Raw genomic sequence first — 6,430 nt, 5'->3', positions numbered from 1 at the left:
TTTCAGCCCCTCCTTGTTTGTAAAATTTACTTTTTCAACCCTTTATTTAAAATACTTTCCGGTTTGGTCCTTAAATCAATTTTCTTGACATTTTAACACCAAAAATTATTGAAATAAATATTTTCCAGCATATTTTTCATAGAAAACAGCTTAAGTCCCTGAAATTTCAGTTTTTCTCGGTTAATACCCTTCTTTTCGCAATTTTGACAATTTTGGCCCAAATTGAGAAAAATTTTGCAACTTTGGTCCTTTTTAAATTTAAAAAGCATTTTAAACCTTTGAAAAGGACTTGGAACACTTATAGTCCACTGTTTTACAGAAAAATACAGTTTTGGCCCTCCAAAACAGAAAATCTCGCATAATGGCCCTCATTGGGCCGAAATTTTCATTTTTAGCCCATTAAGCTTGAAATTTATGTTTTCAATCCTCTAATTGAGTATAATTCCAGAAATAGTTTTATGGAAACTGTTTTGGCACACTTCATCCATCAGAATCTGTGAAATGTCAATTTGGGCCCTTAATTTTGTATTTTTCACATTTTTGGCCCAAAATTTGTGTTTTTAGCTTAAAGAAAATTGTTACTAAACCATTTAGCTATCTTTCTTGAAACACTTTGTATGTAGAAATACATTTCATGCTAAAATCATATAACATAAGTTATATCTCGGTTTTGAGGAGTTTTATGGCTAGATCCAACATTAAAACACATAAAAGCATACATATAAGCATGGAAATCATACAAGGCATATAAACACATATAGATCTACACTTTCACTTGTATTCCCCCCCCCCCCCACAAAACTCATAAAAACGGAAAATAGGGGGTATGAAGCTCACCTTGGGTGTTGATTCGGTTTTTGAAGAAAGATTGGAAGAAATGAAGTGATTTTTGGCCTTTGCACTCCTTGATGAAATTTTCGAGTTTATGGGGTTTCTAGAGTGCAAGATCATGATTTTTGCATGGATTAGGAAGAGATTTTTGATAAATAAGGAATACAAGTCATAGATCCAAGCAAAACCTTACCTTAGATGATGATTTTGTGGAAGAACTTCCTTGAATGCTTCCTAATTTTCGAGATTTTGGATGGAGAAGAGGAAGAAGTCTTGAGTGAATTTTAGAGAGAGTTTGTGAGTGTTTTGTGTGTGTGTGGTGTTGCTCTCGGCTGAGTTCAAGAAGAGAGAGGGAGATGTAGACATGAAGTGATGTGCATGGATACATGGAATGGATTTGCATGGACATCCACAAGACAATAAGGAGGTGGCACACTAAGGTCAACCCTCTTCGTGGGCTTGAGCTTTTGGGCCGAGAATAATGGAGGAAATGAGGGTGTTTGGGCCTTAAATACTTAAGCCCAATTCTCATGGTTAAGTTAAGTGATTTTTGGTCCAATTAAATTTAAATGTGATTTTTATGACTTGTTAGGGTCAAATTAGGTTAATTATGGTTCATAGTCATTAATTTATTTCATTCTAGGTCCATCATGGCTCACAATATTGAAATAAATAGATGTGAGTCCAATTAGAGCCCAATTAGGGTTCTAAGCCCATGATAGTCCAATTGGAAGCTTATTGGTCCACTTGGATCCAATAAGGAAGTTCTAGTCCAAAATAGACTTAACAAGAACTTCTAGGGTTTTCCAATTGTTTGATGACTACTTGTAGTACTTGTATAATGTATTTGATTGAAGTTTTTGATTCACATTAACTTGAATGTTTAGATTACATGACACAAAATTTCCAGTTGTGACAAAACCCTAAACGTCAACAAATGTCAACTCTCCGGGTTACGCTGCGCGTACAAAACGTGTACGCTGGGCGTACCCAGTGTCACCACAGAAACGGGGTGTGTGACTGCTTACGCCACGCATACTGGGATTACGCCCTGCGTAACTCCCAATTTCAGACTCTAAGTTTTGGGGTCTTAAACAGTTAAGACCCATGTCCAACTTCTAGATCTGACCACCTCTAAGCCTCTTAATTCATAAATTTGTTGACTTTAAGCCTTTGTATAGCTGGACAAGTCACTATTACCCATAATATTCCATTTCCCAACTCTAAAGAGCTCATAACTCAAGCATGACACTACTAGAAAAAAGGCCTTTTACGACGCTCATTGCGCGTCGTAAAACGCTCAGACGACGCGCAAATGCATGTCAAGGAAGGCCCTGTCATAAAGAGAGATGACGCGCTTTTGCGCGTCGTCTATAGACGACGCGCATTTATGACGCGCATTTACGACGCGCAGTTATGACACGCAATGCGTATCAAGGAATAAAGGAAGATGACACGCATTTGCGTGTCGTAACCTTACGACGCGCGTGTTTATGACACGCAATGCGTATCAAGGAAGCCCCTATCAAGAAAGGCCATGTCATAAATGAAGATGACACACATTTTTGCGTATCATAATTTTAAATGTTTAAAAAAAATATTATTTATAGATTTGCTTATTTTCAAATTAAATTTGTATTTAATGTTTAATAATAGATAATAAAATATCATATACAAAAATAGAATCCATTGCATAAATTTAATGTCATACAAATAATCATTCTATGGAAAGATAAAACAAATTAATAGAAGTTGTAACAAAAATTTACAAACAAATGGTAGCAAATATGTTATCAACATTCCTACATTAATTAGTGATAAGCTCTGAATTCTGCAGTCAGGAAATGATTAAGACAAGTACACATTATTATAAAGTTCATTTATGATCCTCAAATAAAAAATAAAGCAACTACATATATTATTGGCCATGAGAGAAGTAACCTTATAATAGATCTCAAGAAGCACATTGTTGCGAGCTGCCTGCAGAAAACCATGGCAGACATAAAGACATGAGAATGAGCTTTGTTGTTGCTTTTATAAAAAATGAACTTATTCTATAGGTTATAAGATATAGTATAAATTTTTAACTTTTAAGCATTTTATAGCTAGCATAAAGTAGAATTTGGAATCATTAAGAATATAATGAGTACTTTGTTGTTGGAAGAAGCCTAACCGTTGCATAATATTTTGACTCAAAAAGGAAAATGTGGCAAATTTACCTGTACAAAGCTAGAGACAGAAAGAAGTGGCTTCTCTCCAATCTTCTGATTTTTAGCCTGAAAATTAACAAAGAATTTAGCAACTTGTAAGGAATAAGGGAAAAAAGTACTACACTAAGTTCAGAACTTAAAAATCAATTAAGATAACATGCAAATAATGAAAGCAGAATACCTAATAACTAGGCCAACAAGTTAGCATCATATATATTCAGGTGTAAACAGATGAAAGATAAGTTTAGGTCACACAAAAGTTTTCTAAAACAAAAGCAGAAGATAAATATAATAAAATTAAGAAATGAAGAACATACATGTATTAGAAGCATGACAAGTGCAAAGATAACTTTTGCAACTTCTGTCAGAAAGTTAACACTGATGGGGCTAAAATTGAATCTCCCATCAACCTTGGACATGTACACCAAAATTGGCTGTAAAAGATGATCAATTTAGTGAGGTATTGATCAATTATGTAACATGGAAACAGTACACAACTAATTATACCTAAATATTATCCGGTCAACGATGCATGGAATTTAAAGAGTTGTTTATGTTATGTGAAAGATATGTACTATAAATAGATACACAAAACACGTTCTTTATCTTGTCTTCTGGGATAAAGAACATTTTGCCCTTATTTTGAGTTATCTATTATTCTCTTATTGTAATTATGTATTATATACCCTTGTTCAGAAATAAGGTTATTTTCCTCATTTTTAAATATGACCAAAAATATTACTCTTGTTCAAAACATGTTATTTAAAGCAAGAATGAAATTAACCTAATTTATCATGTCACCGAGATAAAACTAGAGAGAAGAAATGACGAAAATACACTTGTGTGCATAACAAGAGCAGAATCAACCTAATTTATTTTGGGTGGAACGTGAACAGGGGGTGGACCAGGAAAAGGGTTAGCATGGGGATGCGATTTAAGTTATGATTATGTCAAAATTAATTATGCAACCCCTTTAGGCCCGGACAATCTTGATAAATGTTGGTCAAGCAAATGCAGCCACTCTAATTTTTTACTTAATTTTTTTGTTACCCGTGATGTAAAATGACGTAAATGAACACAATGAGGTTTACACTTTACATACATTGGAAAGGGCATATGAGCAGTCTATTACATCTTGGTAACCTGCATCCCCCTGTAAGGGCATATACATCATTTTACATCATGGGTAACAAAAAGTTAAGTAAAAAATTACCGTGGCTGCATTTGCTTGACCAGCATTTATCAAGACTGCCCGGGCCTAAAGAGGTTGCATAATTAATCTTGACATAATCATAACTTAAATCACATCCCCATGCTAACGCTGTTCCTGGTCCATCCCCTGTTCACGTTCCACCCAAAATAAACAAATAAATAACACAAGTTTCTTTTTTATTTAATGCAGAAAGAATGACTTAATAATAAAGTTACCTATGGATATCTAAATTTTGACAGTGCCATGAGCATCACCAGCCTCTTTCAGGTAATTACTAGCTGCTGCCCTGGAACACTCCCGCATTTTCAGTATTTCAATTATCATGTATCATGTATCATGTATGGTGTTACTGTTACCTATCAACTGGAAGTGGCTGGCCTCCTTCCATAAGTAGAATATCTCCAAGTGCTATTCTAAGGGCATTTGAGTCAAAAAAAAAATCCCCACACACCCTGCAGCACAGGCTATCCGCCCCCAATTTGGATCCCTACCATAAATTACCACCTGATAAAACCAACCATAAAAAATCATCATTATATCATTGGAAGTAGTTATTTCACCTTGAAATAACAACATATTAACCATCATGCATTGGTAAGTGAAGAAGATGCCACAGATCGTGCAATCTTTGCTGCTTCACTTTCACTCCCTGCACCACTTACTGTCACCTGCATAATTTCTCATTTCCATAAATACCCTTCTGCCCTCCCCCCCCCCCCCCCCCCCAAAAAAAAAAAAAAAAAAAAAAAAAAAAAAAAAAAAAAAACAGATCTCTATCAAACATGTTGCCCCTTCTCCATCCTATGCTATTGATTTGGCAAGCCCTTGCATTACCTTAACAAAAAAAACACTTGTAAAATGCATGTAACAACAAAAGGGTAAATTGGTAATTTAAACATACCGCGTCAACCACATTTGTAGTTGGTTTCCTTCAGAACTGTGTAATGATGATATCCTGTTTAATCCAGATAAACCACTAGCCAAAGCAATAATGGTATCATTGGTGCTAGTATCCCCATCTACCTGCAATATTTTAGTTATTAATACACACATGTCACTGTTGGTTAAACGACTAAAATACCCTTTAATGATGCTACTACTTATAGTAATTTGGTTGAAACTTCGATTCACAGCAACCTGAACCATCTTTCGCTAGATGTCAGTATCTACACGAGCATCAGCCATTATAACCTGAAAATTCACATTTTTTTTGAATCAATTAAAATTTTTTTACAAAACATTTTGTGGTAATAAATTAATAATATGGCAATATTAGTACATACACCAAGAAGTGTTCCCATGTTTGGGTGGATCATTCCGGAACCTTTTTCCATTCCTTCGATTCTTATACCGCTTCCACCAACCTTAAAAAAATAACTTTTTTTAATAAACGATAATAAATGAAATAAAAAAAAGTAAGCAAATAAATATAAATATGATACCTCAAACTCTACTGCTACACTCTTGCTCACAATATCAGCTGTTGTTATTGCTACATCTGGTGCATCTATCTCCTCTAACCATGCATATTCATCTTCTTTTCCATCAATCAACTCATCTCCACTTCCTGTCATTCCAATAAAGAATACAACAACCTTTACAAATTCACAAAATCAGGTAACAGATTATGCTCAACTTACCAAAACTGGAGTAGGGGTAATCTCGGTAATAAGTACATTTTCTTCCAGAATATTCTTCATACAGAGGTGTGAGAATGTCAAGTACAGCACAAGAGGTTATGGCAGTGAAGCAATGGAGGTTCCCTCCTGTTTCTGGATACAAAACTGAAGTGCTACATGGTGCTGGCAGGACTTTGTCCACTGACAACTTCGCTAACCTAACTACTACATGAATTCCATCAACACTTTGCATTTTTGCACTTAAATTAAATGTTTTAAATATAGGTACAGAGATGATTTTTTCTGTAGAGTTAATTATGTTTCTAATCATTATGGAAGAACTAGAATCAGACCTGGAGCTCGAGCAATTCCCTTTGAATCCTTGGTGAGTGGTGGTTCAACTCTGTTATGTAGTAAGTAAGACATGGATTAAATTATAAATTCTTGATCAGTTACTCTCTCAAATTGATCAGTTAATCTCTCAAATCCTTGATGAATCCACTGCCTGGCGGTGTGTGATTCGAGGCGACGATGTGATTATCTTTCAACAGACGTTT

General features: G+C 34.9%; 1 pseudogene; it reads right to left on the bottom strand.

Annotated features, from left to right (window-relative positions):
- Positions 1-2,638: 2,638 nt before the first annotated feature.
- Positions 2,639-6,126, bottom strand: LOC111884928 (arginine biosynthesis bifunctional protein ArgJ, chloroplastic-like; annotated as a pseudogene).
- Positions 6,127-6,430: the final 304 nt, after the last annotated feature.

Source organism: Lactuca sativa, chromosome 4 (assembly GCF_002870075.4).
Source record: "Lactuca sativa cultivar Salinas chromosome 4, Lsat_Salinas_v11, whole genome shotgun sequence".
In the NCBI taxonomy this organism is placed as follows: domain Eukaryota; kingdom Viridiplantae; phylum Streptophyta; class Magnoliopsida; order Asterales; family Asteraceae; genus Lactuca; species Lactuca sativa.
The sequence above is the reverse complement of the archived record's forward strand: the minus strand, read 5'-3'. Positions and strand labels throughout refer to the sequence as shown.